We start from the raw sequence: 21,479 nt of genomic DNA, 5'->3' as shown, positions 1-21,479 counted from the left end.
CGGTCGTTTCCTGTCGAGGAAATTGTATCGGAAACTAGAATAAGATGGGCGCTAAATAGCTTTGGACCATTCAAATCCCCCGGACCTGATGGAATTACTCCGGCGGAGTTACAAGCTGTAACTGACAAAATTATCCCCTGGTTGTCGGTGATATATAAAGGATGTATCAACTTATCTATATCCCAGGAAAGTGGAGGGAAACAAAAGTCGTTTTCATACCTAAAGCGGGAAAAGCCTCTCACTCGAGGGCGAAGGATTTCCGACCAATCAGCTTATCCTCATTCCTACTGAAGACTCTGGAGAGGATGATAGATATTTATCTTAGAACTAGCATCGATTCAAGTTTGTTCTCGAAACGACAGCATGCATACTCGAAGGGCAGGTCTACTGAGACCGCATTACATGAACTAGTCAGCTTTATTGAAAGCTCACTATCTGTCAAAGAATACACAATCGTGGCGTTTCTAGACATCGAAGGGGCGTTCAATAATGTCCATCCGAGCTCGATATTAAATGGACTGACAACTCTGAATGTTGATCCATGTATACTCAGGCTGTTAGACGAACTGCTAATGAAGAGACGTATTTCAGCCACACTAGGACAAGCAAACATACAAAAGTATGTGAACAGAGGCACTCCCCAAGGAGGAGTTCTATCACCTCTTCTTTGGAATGTTGCTATAAATAGCCTTCTGGTTACTCTAGAAAAAGAAAGGATAAAAGTGGTGGCATACGCAGATGATGTAGCTCTGGCAGTCAGGGGAAAATTCCCATCCACAATCAGAGATATTATTCAGAGGGCCCTCCGGATGACTGAGAAATGGGCGAAAGACAATGGTCTTCGGGTAAATCCTGCAAAGACAGAATTAGTCATGTACTGCAAAGATCGCAAAACTCCCACGGTTAGGCCTATTTCCTTAGGGGGTATTGAAATTCCCTTTGGTGATTGTGCAAAATACCTTGGCGTTATTTTGGACAGGAAGCTGAACTTTAAGCTTAATATTGAAGAAAGGGCGAGGAAGGCAACTGTAGCTTTGTACTCGTGCAAAAAGGCAATAGGAAAAAAGTGGGGACTAAAACCAAAAATTGTGCATTGGCTATACACGGCAGTGGTTAGACCTATAATGCAATATGGTGTTGTAGTCTGGTGGCCGGCACTTCAGAAACCGACTGGTTTAGATAAAGTTCAGCGTATGGCGTGTTTGTGTATTTCAGGCGCATTCAGCAAGACAGGAACAAATTCCCTTAATGTCATGATGCATCTATTGCCTTTAGACATTTTGGCCAAACAGTCAGCTGCAACAACGGCTGTGCGGTTGCGCGAACTATCGCTGTGGTCGGAAAATGGTTACGGTCACAGTTCTGTCCTCAAAATAATGTCAGATGTGCCTAACGTAGTGGATTACACTTTGGCGAGTCCACTTTTCGACAAAAAGTTTGAGACTATAATCCCCAACAGTGAGGCGTGGTGCACACATACCCCGGGGAATAAAGAATATATAGATTTCTACACTGATGGCTCCAAATTGGATGGACAAGTGGGTTTCGGAGTATATTCTAATGATTTGGAACTTCAAATAGCGAAAAGATTCTAATCACTGTAGTGTTTTTCAGGCTGAAATATTAGCAATAAGAGAGGTGGCGAATTGGCTGAGAAGTAATGTTCCAAAAAATGTGGGCATTAATATATACTCAGACAGTCAACCTGCAATAAAATCCTTGGACTCTGTGTTCCTCAACTCGAAAACGGCCATCGATTGCCGCAAATCTCTCAATGAGATGGCTGAGCAGTACAATATTCACCTAATATGGGTGCCTGGCCATAGGAACATTCCGGGGAACTGCGAAGCGGATGAGTTGGCAAGGCTAGGGACTACCTTACATATTCCAGGGGAACTAGAATTTGTTGGTATGCCCCTAGCTACCTGCAAGCTCATGCTGCGTGAGAAGGCTGTTATGATGGCAAATGTTCGATGGGAGAATTGCAAGGGTTGTAACGACACCAAGCAAATATGGCCCCATTTCAACTTAAACCGCACACTAGATATGCTAATGTTCTCGAGACGTCAGGTATCACTCCTGATATCTGCTATAACGGGTCGCTGCCTGATAGGAGATTTTGCAAAAACTATTGGCGCGAAGTATAATGACTATTGTATGAGCTGTCATGATGCGGAGGAAAAAGAATCAATTAAACACCTCTTGTGTGAGTGTCCTGCATTTTGTGTAAAGCGCAAGCAACTTTTAGGAGCATATAGCTTCAGATTACTGGCGGATCTGGAAAACGTTAACTTAAGCAGTCTGCTAATATTTTTGGAACAATCTGGTTGGTTCAACAAAGAAAAATAATCAAGAAGGTTCAGCGGTTAAAACTAGAAGTGCCCATATGTAATAGGTACTTTTAGTTAATGTGGTATCACAATGGACTGAATAGTCTAAGTGAGCCTGAATCTTAATCGGGCTGCCACTTTAACCTAACCTTAACCTAACCTACACTGATGGCTCCAAATTGGATGGACAAGTGTTTTTCGGAGTATATTCTAAAGATCTGGAACTTCGAATAGCGAAAAGATTACCTAATCACTGTAGTGGTTTTCAGGCTGAAATATTAGCAATAAAAGAGGTGGCGAATTGGCTGAGAAGTAATGTTCCAAACATTGTTGGCATTAATATACTCAGACAGTCAACCTGCAATAAAATCCTTGGACTCTGTTTTCCTTAACTCGAAAACGGCGATCGACTGCCGCAAATCTCTCAACGAGTTGGCTGAGCAGTACAATATTTACCTAATATGGGTGCCTGGCCATAGGAACATACACACAAAAAAATTTCACGAAAATTTTTCCAATTAAAATTTTAATTGAGTTTTAAAAAATATTCAATTAAAAATGTAATTGATTCAACAAATTTTTTAATTAAAACAAAAATCAATCACAAAAATTAGTAGTATCAATTAATTTTTTAATTGGATCAATTACCTTTTTAATTGACCTTCAATTAATTTTTTAATTGATACTATCATTTCTGTGATTGAAGACATTTCAATTAAAAATTAATTGGATCAATTAATTTCGTGATTGAATCAAACAAACATTTTTTTATGTGTACCGAGGACCTGGCAAGCAGATGAGTTAGCAAGGCTAGGAACTACCTTACATATTCCAGGGGAATTAGAATCTGTTGGTATGTCTTTGGCAACCTGCAAGCTCTTACTGCGTGAGAAGGCCGTCATGATGGCAAATGTTCGATGGGAGAATTGCAAGAGTTGTAACGACACCAAGCAAATATGGTCCCATTTAAACTTGAACCGCACACTCATTAGCGTAGCTAGACAATTTTCCTAGGGGGGGCTATAGCCCCCCTAGCTAAAAATTAATGGTTATAAGTTCAATTACTGTTTTATTTTATAAAACTAAATAAAAATCAGACTTGATCATAACTAGACAACTAATTTATAATAAAGAAACTAAAAATAGTTCCACACTTTTTCCCAGCAAAAAAATTGGGAGTTGTTATAAAGGCATAACTTTAAAAGCACTTCCTCACAAGGAAGTTCATTATTTTAACCCAATTTTTATAACTCGTTTTTTATATTCTTAATGGGTATTTTTGGTTTCAAATAGGATAAAAAAAGTAGAATTAATAAAATGACAAAAATTATTTAAATGATGTCGAAAAAAATCTAATTCCATTCTGGAAAAATTGCGAAGTTTTGAAAATATTTTAGGTCAAACGTTCCCATTTCCCATTATTTATTTGGGAAAATATCAATTTGAATTTTTTAATTCACATTCAAAACACTGAATTCGGATCACACCTTAAGAAGTAATGCAAATTCAGTGCAACGGTTGTTGAAATGGTGGGCATCCGTCCTATGACATGTCCATTTTAAATTCATCAACCAAAGTTTTATTTCATAAATATCAGACTTCAAACATTCACTTATAATAAATAATTCACTTATATAAAAATAAAGCTATATATTGCCATCGGCAATTGAAATGAAAATTCTTTAGCGGAACTTTGTGCTAAAGATATGAAATTCTTTATTGGAACTTTGTGCGGTTTTATTTACTTGTTTAATATTATATAAAAGCAATAACAAATCGTAAATAGGTTTTCAAATTCTGGGGGGGGCTAAAATTTTTCTGGGGGGGTCTAAGCCCCCTCCCCAGAGGCCTTCCTACGCTTATGCGCACACTAGAGATGCTAGTGTTCTCAAGACGTCAGATAACACTTCTGGTATCTGCTATAACGGGTCGCTTCCTGATAGGCGAATTTGCAAAAACTATTGGTGCGAAGTATAATGACTATTGTATGAGCTGTCATGATGCGGAGGAAAAGTAATCAATTAAACACCTCTTTTGTGAGTGTCCTGCATTTTGTGTAAGGCGTAAGCAAATTTTAGGGGCATATAGCTTTAGATTGCTGGCGGACCTGGAAAACGTTAATTTAAGCAGTCTGTTAATGTTTTTGGAACAATCTGGTTGGTTCAACAAAAGAAAATATTAGAGAAGGTTCAGTGGTTAAAACTAGAAGTGCCCATATGTAATAGGTACTTTTAGTTAAATGTGGTATCACAATGGACTGAATAGTCTAAGTGAGCCTGAAACTTAATCGGGCTGCCACTTTAACCTAACCTATACTTTGTTTTATCAATCGATCAGATTACATTTTTAAATAATAATCCGATCCACTTTTGCATTATAAATTCACAAAAATCAGTTTAATAAATAAATTATTTCTTAATTCACATTGCAAATGGCGCCATGTTATGAAAATACCGACTGATCGATTTACGTCAGTTTTTCAACTCGAAAAAAAAAACAAAATATCACAAATGGAAAAAATTTCGCTAGTTTTTCGCATTTTTTGGTTTTGTATGGAGTTTCAACGCGAAAACCGAACAGAGTACCGGCCATTACGCCAAAAACAGAAACCCAACCGTTCGTTACGAGTTACTTCCACAGACTGATCTCTCCATCATAAGAGGGCAGTTCGGAAACTTCTTAGCCTTGCATAAAAAGCGCGATATAAACAGAAAAAAGTTAAGTGTTTTGGAATCTTCGATCTCTGTTATGAACACATGTTAAATTTTCTTTCGATCTGGCAACTCCTTCATATAGAAACAGGTGTTCAAAAAAGACGCTTCCGCAATTTTTTTACAATGGAAATATTAGAAATGCTTGCTGTCATTAAATATTTACATAAAAAAGGTTTATCGGGACCAGAAATTCATAATGATGTTGTGAATGTGTTAGTTGAGAGTGCTCCTTCACATGCAACAGTAAAAAATTGGGTTGCTGAATTTAAACGTGGTCGTACAAGCATTGAAGATGAACCACGTAGTGGACGTCCAAAAACAGCAACAACAACAGAAATTGTAGCCAAAGTGCATGATATGGTATTAAATCGACGAATAAAATTGCGTGAAATTGCTGATATCATGGGCATCTCAAATGATCGAGTCCATTTAATTTTGCATGAAGAACTGCAGATGAAAAAGCTTTCTGCAAGATGGGTGCCGCATTTGTTACCAGTCGATCAAAAACGCATAAGAATGAACATTTCTCAAGTTTGTTTGGATCGTTTAAGCGAAATAAAATGGACTTTAAGCGCCGTTTCCCTGCCAGCATTTCAAAGTTCCATTTCATCCTCATCGCTACCACAGACTCGTAAATGTCACCACAACCATCGCGAACTGTGATGGGGGAAGCATATCAAAAAGTACAAAATGTACATGAAAGTATTTTGCCATCACTACTGTTAGAAGAGCCATTTTATTTTTTGTGAAACGCCAAGCGCAACCAGCTTGTTATATTATATTTAAATAAAAACGAAAATAAAGTTCTGAAAACATAGATATTTCGCTTAAAATTGTGAAAGGTATATGGTGAACAATTTTCGACTTTCCAAATAGAATAAAGTGATCGTTTTTCAAATATTTTTCCAGGCACGCTGTCTCCATCGAAAATAAACAAACTGACTGATAGACGCTGCAATATGTAACTTGCTACTTAAAACTCAACATCATTCTTTTATTAATGCAAAAAATTATGTTAAATGTGATGAGATAAACCGAAAAATGTTATATTTATAAGAAATTATAAATGTTTAATCAAATCAATAGACATCTACACAATCGTGTTTTACTTGACCACAATGATTCTTCTACAATTACCTTAAAATTCACTTTTTCTGATATTTTGCAGGGGTTCTTATTGGCGTCCTTCGAAATTGATCTAAATAGGCACCTAATAATTGCACTGATGAGAAACTTTTTCGTAGTAACTTGGCGTGGCACAACTTCTCAATAGTGGCGGCGCTTTTCCGACGAGTTTTTGATGTCGTATATGATTGTTTTCGACGTAGTGGGGATTCTCAGAAGCGCCTCAAAATTCAAAAAATGTTGGCAGGGTTCATAACTGTTGATGAGACATGGATCCACCACTATACTCCAGAGTCAAAAGAACAATCCAAACAATGGACTGAAGCTGGAGGAAGTGCCCCAAAGAAGGCAAAAACAATTCAATCGGCTGATAAGGTTATGGCAACGGGTTTTTGGGACTTCAAAGGTGTTTTATTGATTGACTATCTATGTGAGAAGGCTGTTATGATGGCAAATGTTCGATGGGAGAATTGCAAGGGCTGTAACGATACCAAGAAAATATGACCCCATTTAAACTTAAACCGCACACTAGATATGCCAGAGTTCTCGAGACGTCAGATATCACTCCTGATATCTGCTATAACGGGTCGCTGCCTGATAGGCGATTTTGCAAAAACTATAGGCGCGAAGTATACTGACTATTGTATGAGCTGTCATGATGCGGAGGAAAATGAATCAATTAAACACCTCTTATGTGAGTGTCCTGCTTTTTGTGTAAAGCGCAAGCAACTTTTAGGAGCATATAGCTTCAGATTACTGGCGGATCTGGAAAACGTTAACTTAAGCAGTCTGCTAATGTTTTTGGAACAATCTGGTTGGTTCAACAAAGAAAAATAATCAAGAAGGTTCAGCGGTTAAAACTAGAAGTGACCATATGTAATAGGCACTTTTAGTTATGTTAATGTGGTAGGGAGCCACCGTGGTGCAATGGTTAGCATGTCCGCCTTGCATACACAAGGTCGTGGGTTCGATTCCTGCTTCGACCGAACACCAACACGTTTTTCAGCGGTGGATTATCCCACCTCAGTAATGCTGGTGACATTGCTGAGGGTTTCAAAGCTTCTCTAAGTGGTTTCACTGCAATGTGGAACGCCGTTCGGACTCGGCTATAAAAAGGAGGTCCTTTGTCTTTGAGCTTAACATGGAATCGGGCAGCACTCAGTGATAAGAGAGAAGTTCACCAATGTGGTATCACAATGGACTGAGTAGTCTAAGTGAGCCTGATACATCGGGCTCCCACCTAACCTAACCTATCTACAAAAGGGTAAAACAATACATTCAGAGTATTGCAACCTTTTGGATCAATTAAGTGTACAAATTCGAGAAAAACGTCATGGATTACAACACAAAAAAATAATTTTTCATCAAGATAACGCACCAGGGCACAAGAGTGTTTTTAACAGTGGCAAAAATCAACGAATTAAAGTACGAGTTGCTTGACCACCCACCTTATTCTCCTGATTTCGCTCCCAGTGACTTTTACTTGTTCCCAAATCTAAAAAATTCCTTGCTGGCAAGCGTTTTACCTCAAATGAAGATGCAATTACAGTTGTAAACCACTATTTTGAAGACCTTGAGGAAAACTATTTTAATCAAGGGATAGAATTGCTAGAAAAGCGTTGGACTAAGTGCATTGAAGTTTCAGGAGATTATATTGAGAAATAAAAATATTTTTGAAAAACTAACTATTCTCTTCATTGGTAGGCTAAGAAGTTTCCGAACCGCCCTCGTACATTGTTGAATAAATACCCATTCTCTTGTCCTCTTTTCGCTCTTTCCATCGCTCAAAATTATTCAATTTCGATCATAAAGGTGATTGGATCAATCACATGTGTAATTGGAAACAGAAAAATTTTCAATCACGTTTGTAATTAAAATTTTTTTCAGAATTGATTAACAAATTGATTGAATCAATTAATATTTTAATTGGAAACGTAACAGATATCAATCATTATTTTAATTGGTGTTTATTCGGATTTGATTAAATAATTAATTGAATCAATTGATTGAATCCGTTTCCAAATTCAATTAAATGTTTAATTAAAAAAAATTCTGTGACAATTTTTTGTGTTACGGTACTTACACTAGGCAAATATTTGACAGAAATCAAAAAAGAATTCGTCGCCATAGTAAAACCGGCAAATATTTTTAGCTCATATTGGGTATATAACATCATGATAGGAGTCTTTTCCAAAAACGGCATCCGGATATTTCGAAAATTGTCCTGGAAAAAAGTTTGACACTCATTTTCGTCAAATATTTGCCTAATGTGACCATACCCTTACAAGTACACACAACAAACAGGAGTTAAATCCTCAAATCCACGAAATCTCGTTATTTTGCCAGTCCGAACACATGAGATTTGTAAAGAGATTTTGGTTCTAAATAGCGAGATATTGTGTCTTGTGCGACGACCTCTATTGGGTATTGCCGACAATGTAAGTGCGCCATCTTTCTTTGGTTATGGGCTTTTTACAAATTTGGCAGCACTGGTCTGTATAAACTAGTTTTTCTGCTACGGTACATTTTAGGTATGTGTTATATGACGCTTGTTTTAAAAGTACCGACTACTCTGGTATGAATAACTCATACCAACACATTTACGTTTCGTGCTACAATTAAATATTATCTAGAAATTCACATTGTATTTATCGGAATAGTGGTCAAGTAAATTAAAGTTTGTTTCCCGATTTCAGAGAGTCGCTTTATATATTATATATATATTTGTTTCCTTCCAGTTGGTCTACTTACTAATATGGCGGAAGAATTTGACGTAGAGGCCATGTTGGAAGCGCCGTACGTAAAAAACGTAAGTTGCAAAGAAAAAAAAATTTCGGAAATATTTTAGTTGAAAAATTCGCAAGGATATTATTTTGTGGGGCTGTAGATTTGTAAGCAAAGGATGACGACTTGTCACATAAGGAATATATGCAGTTAGGAAATGTTTGTCTAGTGCCCTCAAAATTCAAAGTAGTAACCAGCCTGTTTGCTCTAAGTGTAGGTAGGAATATTTTAAAGCAACGACTAAGGTAATTTTATAAGTACCTTGCCTACTTATCGATCATCTCTGACGAATCTGTGAAAATCACTGATTGATGCTCGTTAACAAGCGTTCCTCGCACATGTTGTCTAGGCAAAGTAAAGGCGAGATCATTGAGGTCTTGGTGCAATATCGTTGCTTCATTCCAGACGAACGATTCAACTCGATTCTATGTTGCCTTATTTGAAGAGCTAAAAGCGAAGTGAACTTAACTATTTAGGTGCCAATATCCCATAATCTACATTAATATACAATTTTGATTTATTATATCGCAAACATTCATTATTATTGGATGTTAAAACATTTGTATTACTGAATTACTGCTAAAATTCATATTCCATTTTTTACGAAGAATCCCAAATACATTTTAAACAAACTTTGTAACATATATGATATACAAAATAATAATAAAATTATCGTTCTGAATTTTAGCCAGGCATGTTAAGTTCGAAGATCAATCATGACAGACAATTTTTTTGCCGTCCTTATTTAAATTATTTAGTTAGTTACACATTTTCATAAAGTTTCATTGAAATGTTAGTTTTACATATGAAATTAATAGACTTTTGAAGCGAAAACATTTTCAGTGTTACTTCAATAATCTGGCATTTCATTGAACAAGAAAATAGGAAATTTTGAAGTTATTTGTGTTTCGTAAATGGTTGTATGTAGTTCTCCAAATACCTGAGCAGCATTCCATTTTTAACTTTAAAGATAAATATTACGCGTTTAACTGATTCAGTAGTTGGCTATTATGACAAAAAAGTTTTTTTTTTATGTTTTATTTATACTATGAGTGAGACAACTTCCACAAAATTCGATATAAAAAAAATGGTTCAAAAAGCTTCGGCTTCGACTAATCGGTCTCTTGACGCCGAAGGCCAATTATCAATTTTTGTATTTTATGCCCTGTTTCTGTATGTCGAACGAGTGTGTTTAAAATGAAAAACAAAATATTTGGGTTTCTCTATGTCGACAGGCAAGTCACTTCATATTTTGTTGTCGAGTAACAAACGAACATATACAATATGTGTCAAGAAAAAAGTAAAAACAATTTTGAAATTTGAATCAATTCTCAGGCTAAAAATTTTAAAATACTCATTTTTGATAATCAATGTACTCTCATACAAACAATATGAACTTTCAAAAATAGAGAAACCCAAATTGATTCGATTCCGAGTAACTGCTTTTCAGTCGACTGGGTTTTCGTTCGACACACAGAAACATGGTATTAAATTCTCCAATCTATATTTTTTTTATTTTTTTATTATTATTTACGACAATACAATAAGCCAGAAAGGCCAATAATAGCGCATTGCCTCTATAACTAAATAATTATATAAAATCTAAAGTAAATTTATCATTTATCATTTAATTAAATAACAATATGAATGAATTTTTAGAAAAAGTGTAGAATATATAAGTGCAAACCAAATAAGCAAAAATAAAGCAAATAATAAAAATAAAAATAAAAAATAAAAATATGGCTAAAGGTTCAAATAATATCCACCAATACTTATTCCAGAAAATAAGGATAACTACCATTGGCAATGACAGACATTTTTATTAATTAATTTATTATATAAATCATTCATTTAAAAACCTCTGTAATAGGAATTGCTTAAATTGGTAAACAGTAAAGTTGAAGCACCTCAGTGTTAACGGGAGAGAATTCCAAATTCTAGCAACGGACACTATGTACGATCTCTCGAATGTAGAACAGGAAATCTGAGGTATGTTAATCTGTGGGTTCCTAACAGAATGGGAGAAAATAAATTTCGAGAGTAAATCTGCGGGTGACGATCTCTGAATAGCCTTATAGAAAAAAATCAGTTTACGCAATAAAACATATTGTTCAAAATTACATCCAAGGAATTCTCTAACATAGTCACTGACATGATCAAACCTACGAAGACCGTATACAAAACGCACTATTCTATTGACGATAAGCCTGATCCTGTCTCTATTATAGTGTTGAGTGCATGATACCAATTCAAGGCAGTAGTTCACCTGAGTCACTAGGAACGCAAAACCCATCGGAATGCAAAACCCATATTTTTAGTCAAACTTATTTCAGTTAACTGAAACTTATTTCAGTTAACTGAAACTTATTTCAGTTAAACATTAGATCTAGCCATTCTTGATGTTTATAATTGCTATTAGCTAGATATGTGGTATTTTTATTTCAATTTTGTTATTTTTGCTATATTTAACTATATGGGTTGTTGGCCATTATATATCGATTGTGTTTTCCACTTTGTATAAATTACGAATATTTTATGCATCAACGAACATAGTGAACATTTCGACGAAATCTTCGACAAAACCATATAATATATAACGTATTGAAATTTCAGGCTCAGATCCCATTGAGTTGTTGCCAGTATTGGGGATTTTCCCCAAATCGGGGATATTTGTATACCCTAAACCACATAGTTGTCAGGGTATAATAAGTTTGATCGGCCAAAAAATGTGTCTACCAGAAATATTGATTTTAGACCCCATAAAATATATACCGATCGAATCAGAATCACCTCCTGAGTCGATCTAGCGCTTGGTGTCCGTCTGTCCATGATTTTGTTCACAGGATTCCGGGTATTTAGACTTACATGTAGCTCTTACATAAATCTATTGCCCTATTTGCAGAAATTTGGATTTTTTTACCCACAACTAATTGACCGATTTCCTCTTTTTTAATAATGGACTCAAAATTAGTGGCATACTAACTCTTTTGGTGCAAAATAAACTATAGCTCCTAATATTAGACATTTCTGCTCAGATTGTGACAAGACACCCATAAACATGTACCCCCCTTTATGTTCTCCAACACCTATACCAATGATACTCCAAAACCTATACCAATGATACCCCACTAATGCTTATGTTTACTAATTCAGTAGGGGTGGTTTAGGGTATGATACAGTCGGTCCCGCCCGACTTTCTACTTTACTCACTTGTTTCGTAGATGGGGACAAAATTTTTGAGTTGGGGACTTGGAGATTTGGTGGGGAATATCCAGAAATTTGGGGATTTTTGTGGGGAATTTTCGAAATATGGTCACTATTTGGTCACATATATAATAAATCAAGTTGAGTTATGGTTTATTCTAAAATGCTTAAAAGGGGCTTAAAGAGAATCTTCAATATAAAAAAGATATATTCCAAGATCGACTTAACAATTTACTTTGTTTCCTAAGAAATTTTGTACTATTGTGGAATTATTTCGTAAGGACTTAGGTCAAAGTGTTGGCCCCTAATCTGCGTACATCACTGATTTGTAAAATATATACCATACATATAGAATAGAGTTCATATCGTGGCAACAACGCCTTTTGATCAATCACCCATTTTTATTTCTTGAGCAATTAGAAGACAATTTGCATAAGATACAAATTCGATGACTCTATACCAATAATTAATTCTGATGGGGGATTGTATCGGATAATATTTTGAGCACCCGTCTCCTGGTTTTGTGTTTTGAAATCTTAATCGTATTGTAACTCGCAAACTGGTATAACAAAAATTGCATATTTTTCCAATTTTTAAATTATGACGGATTTTTTACAGTAGAGCCCATTCCTTTACTTAAAAAAAAATGCTAAAAACTGCATTGGGGATTTTTGAGGGGAATTTTAATTTAAATTGGAGATTTTTGGGGATTAAAACGTCCTCTTTTGGGGACAAGAGCCAGAAAAATACTGGCAACACTGGTCCATATTTCATCCGATCCGACTGCAACAAAGGGCATTAACATGGGCGATCTAACCTAATGCAAAAGTCGAACGAATATTAAGGGAACATTTTGAAAACAATGTTATTAAATAGAATGGACGCCATTACAACTAAGTTTATTATAACTGTATTCCATTGTTGTTTAGCTTAACCGCATTACGTATTCCAATTTATTTCGTTTTAATAGATATTGCCTCCGTAGACATGAAAAGCGTTATACTCTATTCAAAACTTACTACAAAAATATTGAAACTAATAATTCTTATAGTAATACTAAGACTTCCTTAGTTGAACTCATTCAACCGTCGAACTGAACGGACTTGTTTTTCACATATCGGAATAATTAAAATTATCGTATAAAGTACTTATAACAAATTTCAAGTGTGGTGGTACATTAAACCACCATGCAGCGAAATTCAACGTCATCCACTTGGCTGCTAACTTTAGGGCCCCGTGGATCGGTTTCGACTCGTTGCAACACCTATTTAGAATGTTGAACCTTTCCTAAGGGAACGACATCAAAAGGTGGTAACCCCTGCTTTGTTTATGCTAGAAAAATTAGGAGCAGCACGTTGTCGGCTAAGCAAAGCAATTTTTAAAATGGGCGCAAGGAATGAAGCTGGCATAATGCAACGATCACCGGATGAGCTCCCACAAGGTTAGGTATAGTGGCGGCAGCCCGATATTTCAGGCTCACTTAAACTATTCCGTGATACCACAGTCGTGAACTTCTCTTTTATTACTGAGTGCTGCCCAATTCTATTAATTTTCATAAAGTATGTATTCCCTAATATGGATTATAAAAAAAAGTAATCGTGAAAAAATGGCGATTTTAGCTGCTATACTCGACTTAATACTCACTCGACTTATCTGAGCAATCAGCTTATCCCCATTCCTTCTTAAATCTCTGGAGAGGCTAATTGATATTTATTTTAGTACTAGCATCTATTCAAGATTGATCTAGGAACGACAACATTCTTACTCGAAAGGCAAGTCTATTGAGACCGCATTGCATGAACTAGTTAGCTTTATTGAATGCTCACTAGCTGTCAATGAATACACAATTGTGTGGATTATAAAAAAAAAAGTAATCGTGAAAAAATGGCGATTTTAGCTGCTATACTCGACTTAATACTCACTCGACTTATCTGAGCAATCAGCTTATCCCCATTCCTTCTTAAATCTCTGGAGAGGCTAATTGATATTTATTTTAGTACTAGCATCTATTCAAGATTGATCTAGGAACGACAACATGCTTACTCGAAAGGCAGGTCTATTGAGACCGCATTGCATGAACTAGTTAGCTTTATTGAATGCTCACTAGCTGTCAATGAATACACAATTGTGGCTTTTCTAGAGCCACCGTGGTGCAATGGTTAGCATGTCCGCCTTGCATACACAAGGTCGTGGGTTCAATTCCTGCTTCGACCGAACACCACCTCAGAAATGCTGGTGACATTTCTGAGGGTTTCAAAGCTTCTCTAAGTGGTTTCACTGCAATGTGGAACGCCGTTCGGACTCGGCTATAAAAAGGAGGTGCCTTGACATTGAGCTTAACATGGAATCGGGCAGCACTCAGTGATAAGAGAGAAGTTCACCAATGTGGTATCACAATGGACTGAATAGTCAAAGTGAGCCTGATACATCGGGCTGCCACCTAACCTAACCTAACGTCCATCCGAGTTCGATATTAAATGGATTGACAGCTCTAAGTGTTGATCCAGCGATACTTAGGCTCAGTGTTGCCGTTACTGGCTCAAAGAGCGAAATAGCTCTTCTTGAACTTCTGTCTCTTTCCATTTTGGCTCTTTTTAATTTTTTCCATTTTGGCTCTTTTTATTTTTTCCATTTTGGCTCTTTTTAATTTTTCTGGCTCTTTCTGGCACCTTTTTAGTTTTGTTTTCCAATTAAAGTGACGAAATTGAAAGCGCAATCAAAAAAGTGGCGAAGACAAAACCATTTTCGTAGTCCCTACCCTAACCTAGTGATACCAGGTTTGATGTATTAGAAAATTTATTCAACAATGATTATGAAGATGAAGTTATCGATAACCATATTTCAGAATCACTCTTTTTTGTTTGAGTAGTTAGCCATATTAGAATTTATGTTTGTTCTGTCAGTAAGGTTGCGCTGTAATTAGTTTCCTAACCAAAAAAGTTTGTAATTTGTTTATAAATAATTATTAATGAGCCATGAATTAAAGCAATGAATATATTTTAGGAATTTTAATCATAATAAAGATACCAACAAATAATTCATCGTTTTGGTTTATATTCTATTGGGCAACGAAGTACTAGGGCAGATTCCCCTTAACAATGGTGAATTTGAATAAAATCTTTTGAACCTCTCAACAAAATTGATGCCATAAAAAAGGGTCAAGCCCACACACAGAAGTGCTTGTGCGAAGCTTGTTTTTTATTTTATTTTTTTATTCTTTCTTCACAAATAAAAGCCGCAATGCCGTATACTGATTCGAAATCTACAAAAACATAACAATCATAAAGTATAAAAAAAGGTACATGAGCCTAAAAACAAGAAAAAATAACATTAATGGTATTAATAACTAGCAGAATTTGAAACAAACGAATACACAATACTTGAAGCAATTGACAAACAATTATTAATATTACAAAAAATAGATTTTATTAATTAAATGAAAATGAACAATAAAAAAACAACATGTATATAAAACTACTCCATGAGTAAGTCAACTTTACTGACATAAAAAGCTAGTAAAGTGACTCAATACATTATCAAAACAAAAGTAATTGGTATAACAAAATATATACCGAAATAATAAAAAAACATGAAAATTAGTTCAATAAAACTATGTTTACTATTTGACTGTTACAGGTATTGTTTTTTGATAGTGGTATAAGTCAGTCTGTTCACAAAGTTTGGCAAAATAAATAGTAATTTTCTCATGGCTTCAGATAGCGTTTCAGGTATGATCAAGTTATCCTTTTAAAGTATTACAATTTAATAGAATTTTGGAGAAGATGTGTCTTGACTAAAAATACAATGGATCAGATTTCAAAAAAATGCACCATGTTTTATAGAACTTCCTGGTATTCCAATTCTGAATTCAAAGAATTAGACCTCTCACCCAAAAGAAGGCCTAGAATATACGAAATTATTGATTTGCTTCCATTATACACAACCACTAGACCAATAACAGAAGAAAGGTGTAAAGATTTGATGGATTTATTACCCTATATCCCACCAAATTTTCACAAACATTTTATTTTCCTAAATACTAATAAATAATTTACACCCTTACAATAAAAAGAGTTTAAATAAAATGTTTTTTTTTTTACCAAAAAATGTTTCATTGATGGTGTAATTTATAAAGTCATGTAGTTTATTTTGAAAGTGGCCCCAGCAAAAACTAGGTAACCACATCTCATTACAATTGACATTACCAGGAGTAAAGCTGTCATTACACGTTGCATTACATTGCGGCGAGTTATAATGACTAACTTGTAATGACAAAAATAAATACTTCTCGGTAATTTTCGAATTGTTATTCTCAAATTTTTAGGTAGTTGTAGTTAATATAATTATTCACATAATCGAGCACTTACATAAAAAATCAAAAAGAATATGTAATGTAACGGTAATTCTGAAGATTTTTCCGTTAGGAATTTTTTATCACAAATATTTCATAATAATTGTGTTTAATGACATTATCATATTATGCTTTAAATAAATGCTTTCTTATACCTCATTCACATTACACTTCCAAAATGCGTTTAAACTAAATTTCAAATGTCATTTGCCTTATAAAAAAGAGACTTAAAATCCACTTTTAGTAGATTTCGAACCTTATGTGAATTGGCTATTGGATATATTGTATCGTAATTCACGAATCCAACTACCTTAAACAACCTACATTTATTTCTATTTTAAGTGTGAAATTAATTTGAGTGTAATCTTATTTAGATTATTTATTAGAATTTTTGTTTATTTATACAATATTCGTTTCTATTCAAGTAGTTCTCCTATTACAGCACCACTCGCCATATTTTGATCCATTGTAATCGGCGATAGAAATCAATATTTTCGAGATTTGGTTGCCTGAGACAATAAGTGGCTATTTTGCAAGTTTTGGTGTATCTACGAATAAGTCATTACATATTAGGTGATTATATGCTTTAAATGCACTACTTATTTTATGGCCGATAGTATGCCTGGGAAGAAGTACTTCCCTCCTAGGACATGCATATGTAAATGTAATCCGAAGCGATGCCAATTAATAAGTGGTTATTAATTTTTAAATAGGCTTACCTACAAGATTACCGGGTAATGAGAGTTTTTGCTGGGGAACTCTTAACGGAGAGACCTATTTCAGCCACACTACAACAAGCGAAGAAGGAGTTTTATCACCTCTTTGGAATGTTACTATAAACAACCTTTTAGTTTCCTTAGAAAAAAGGATAAAAGTGGGGACATACGCTAGATGATGTGGTTTTAGCAGTCAGGGAAAATTTCCCATCCACAATTACAGATATACAGAGAGCCCTCCGGATGGCTGAGAAATGGGCGAAGGAAAATGGTCCAGGGGTAAATCCTGCAAAGACGGAACTAGTCATGTACTGCAAAGAACGCAAAATGCCCATCTCTTAAGGGCAGAGCCTCCAAACACAATTTGCTTCGCGCCCCCCAAGAAATGTATCAATTTCGTTGCGCCTCCAACATTAAACAAATTTTGTTTACAAACTGGAACAGAACTAAATACTAGCAAAAGCTAAAAATAACAATGTTAATGAATATTAATATAAAAAGAGCGGGAAATTTGGCAATTGTTCTTTTCATTAGCTAGATTTTTAATATTTGGTACTATTACTGATAAAGTACGCCTCAAATCAGTTTAAACATGTAGGCAAGACAGATATTTTGACTTTATACCTAAAAGTGACGAAAATGGTTTCAAAATGTGTGAATTTTAGCTAGAAATTTAGCCGTTGCAAATAAAGTGAACGACTAATAATGGAAAACCTACAACAAATTATAGAATTGCACTTCTATTCTTTTCTCACTACTCAATCAAAAATGACGCTGCGAGCAAACCTATGTGTTTTTCGACTGGTCGGGGCGTTCAACGTGAGCCAGAGATAGTTTTTGGTGGTGTAAGAATTGGTATTGTTGATTAGATGAAGTGTTTAGGAGTAGTCCTTGATTGTCGTCTTGACTTTGGTGCTCATATCAACTGTATTAGGTCCAGGATTATTTTCATGCTTCGTAAATTGTATTCCTTGAACACCTTTTTGCCGCGCCACGTGCGAGTACGTGTTGCATCAGCTTTGTTGATGTCACATATTTACTACTGCCTAGAGGTAGTCTCCGGAACATCCAATACCAATTTAGTCAGGACTGAGCGTACGTTTAATATGATCGTTCGATATGTCTTCGGCATTAACAGGTTGGCTGATAAGTCCCCGGTCTAACAAAGAAAAACACATTTTTTTGTCAAAATTCGTTTTTATTATTCAACATAGTTCCCTTCAAGAGCGATACAACGATTATAACGACCTTCCGATTTTGGTAGTACCATTTTGGTAGTACTCCTTCGGTTTTGCCTCAAAATAGGCCTCAGTTTCGGCGATCACCTCTTCATTGCAGCCAAATTTTTTCCCTGCGAGCATCCTTTTGAGGTCTGAGAACAAGAAAAAGTCGCTGGGGGCCAGATCTGGAGAATACGGTGGGTGGGGAAGCAATTCAAAGCCCAATTCATGAATTTTTGTCATCGTTCTCAATGACTTCTGGCGCGGTGCCTTGTCTTGGTGGAACAATACTTTTTTCTTCTTCATATGGGGCCGTTTTACCGCCATTTCGACCTTCAAACACTCCAATAACGCCATATAATAGTCACTGTTGATGGTTTTTCCCTTCTCAAGATAATCGATAAAAATTATTCCATGCGCATTCCAAAAACCAGAGGCCATTACTTTGCCAGCGGTCTTTTGAGTCTTTCCACGCTTCGGAGACTGTTCACCGGTCGCTATCCACTCTGTCGACTGTCGATTGGACTCAGGAGTGTAGTGATGGAGCCATGTTTCATCCATTGTCACATATCGACGGAAAAACTCGGGTGAATTACGAGTTAACAGCTGCAAACACCGCTCAGAATCATCAACACGTTGTTGTTTTGGGTGAAATGTGAGCACACGCGGCACCCATTTTGCACAGAGCTTCCCCATATCCATATATTGATGAATGATATGACCAACACGTTCCTTTGATATCTTTGAGGCCTCTGCTATTTCGATCAACTTCATTTTACGGTCATTCAAAATCATTTTGTGGATTTTTTGGATGTTTTCGTCGGTAACCACCTCTTTCGGGCGTCCACTGCGTTCACCGTCTTCGTGCTCATTTCACCACGCTTGAATTTTGCATACCAATCAATTATTGTTGATTTCCCTGGAACAGAGTCCGGAAACTCTGATAACATTATTATTAAATACTTAGGTTAGGTTAGGTTAAAGTGGCAGCCCGATTAAGATTCAGGCTCACTTAGACTATTCAGTCCATTGTGATACCACATTAACTAAAAGTACCTATTACATATGGGCACTTCTAGTTTTAACCGCTGAACCTTCTTGATTATTTTTCTTTGTTGAACCAACCAGATTGTTCCAAAAATATTAGCAGACTGCTTAAGTTAACGTTTTCCAGATCCGCCAGTAATCTGAAGCTATATGCTCCTAAAAGTTGCTTGCGCTTTACACAAAATGCAGGACACTCACACAAGAGGTGTTTAATTGATTCTTTTTCCTCCGCATCATGACAGCTCATACAATAGTCATTATACTTCGCGCCAATAGTTTTTGCAAAATCTCCTATCAGGCAGCGACCCGTTATAGCAGATATCAGGAGTGATACCTGACGTCTCGAGAACATTAGCATATCTAGTGTGCGGTTTAAGTTGAAATGGGGCCATATTTGCTTGGTGTCGTTACAACCCTTGCAATTCTCCCATCGAACATTTGCCATCATAACAGCCTTCTCACGCAGCATGAGCTTGCAGGTAGCTAGGGGCATACCAACAAATTCTAGTTCCCCTGGAATATGTAAGGTAGTCCCTAGCCTTGCCAACTCATCCGCTTCGCAGTTCCCCGGAATGTTCCTATGGCCAGGCACCCATATTAGGTGAATATTGTACTGCTCAGCCATCTCATTGAGAGATTTGCGGCAATCGATGGCCGTTTTCGAGTTGAGGAACACAGAGTCCAAGGATTTTATTGCAGGTTGACTGTCTGAGTATATATTAATGCCCACATTTTTTGGAACATTACTTCTCAGCCAATTCGCCACCTCTCTTATTGCTAATATTTCAGCCTGAAAAACACTACAGTGATTAGAATCTTTTCGCTATTTGAAGTTCCAAATCATTAGAATATACTCCGAAACCCACTTGTCCATCCAATTTGGAGCCATCAGTGTAGAAATCTATATATTCTTTATTCCCCGGGGTATGTGTGCACCACGCCTCACTGTTGGGGATTATAGTCTCAAACTTTTTGTCGAAAAGTGGACTCGCCAAAGTGTAATCCACTACGTTAGGCACATCTGACATTATTTTGAGGACAGAACTGTGACCGTAACCATTTTCCGACCACAGCGATAGTTCGCGCAACCGCACAGCCGTTGTTGCAGCTGACTGTTTGGCCAAAATGTCTAAAGGCAATAGATGCATCATGACATTAAGGGAATTTGTTCCTGTCTTGCTGAATGCGCCTGAAATACACAAACACGCCATACGCTGAACTTTATCTAAACCAGTCGGTTTCTGAAGTGCCGGCCACCAGACTACAACACCATATAGCATTATAGGTCTAACCACTGCCGTGTATAGCCAATGCACAATTTTTGGTTTTAGTCCCCACTTTTTTCCTATTGCCTTTTTGCACGAGTACAAAGCTACAGTTGCCTTCCTCGCCCTTTCTTCAATATTAAGCTTAAAGTTCAGCTTCCTGTCCAAAATAACGCCAAGGTATTTTGCACAATCACCAAAGGGAATTTCAATACCCCCTAAGGAAATAGGCCTAACCGTGGGAGTTTTGCGATCTTTGCAGTACATGACTAATTCTGTCTTTGCAGGATTTACCCGAAGACCATTGTCTTTCGCCCATTTCTCAGTCATCCGGAGGGCCCTCTGAATAATATCTCTGATTGTGGATGGGAATTTTCCCCTGACTGCCAGAGCTACATCATCTGCGTATGCCACCACTTTTATCCTTTCTTTTTCTAGAGTAACCAGAAGGCTATTTATAGCAACATTCCAAAGAAGAGGTGATAGAACTCCTCCTTGGGGAGTGCCTCTGTTCACATACTTTTGTATGTTTGCTTGTCCTAGTGTGGCTGAAATACGTCTCTTCATTAGCAGTTCGTCTAACAGCCTGAGTATACATGGATCAACATTCAGAGTTGTCAGTCCATTTAATATCGAGCTCGGATGGACATTATTGAACGCCCCTTCGATGTCTAGAAACGCCACGATTGTGTATTCTTTGACAGATAGTGAGCTTTCAATAAA

At 36.3% G+C, this 21,479-nt stretch overlaps 2 long non-coding RNA genes across 2 annotated transcripts in view; one reads left to right on the top strand and one right to left on the bottom strand.

The window, feature by feature from the left end:
- Positions 1 to 21,479, bottom strand: part of LOC142223325 (uncharacterized) — a 238,076-nt gene that overhangs the window by 94,832 nt on the left and 121,765 nt on the right. The window lies entirely within an intron of this gene.
- Positions 5,363 to 6,142, top strand: LOC142225785 (uncharacterized). Its single transcript, XR_012719419.1, has 2 exons — positions 5,363 to 5,886; positions 5,954 to 6,142. It is a non-coding gene; the product is annotated as an uncharacterized LOC142225785 (long non-coding RNA).

Source organism: Haematobia irritans, chromosome 2, assembly GCF_050003625.1.
Source record: "Haematobia irritans isolate KBUSLIRL chromosome 2, ASM5000362v1, whole genome shotgun sequence".
Taxonomy (NCBI): Eukaryota; Metazoa; Arthropoda; class Insecta; order Diptera; family Muscidae; genus Haematobia; species Haematobia irritans.
Note: the sequence above shows the minus strand (reverse complement) of the source record. Positions and strands in the feature narration are given on the sequence as shown.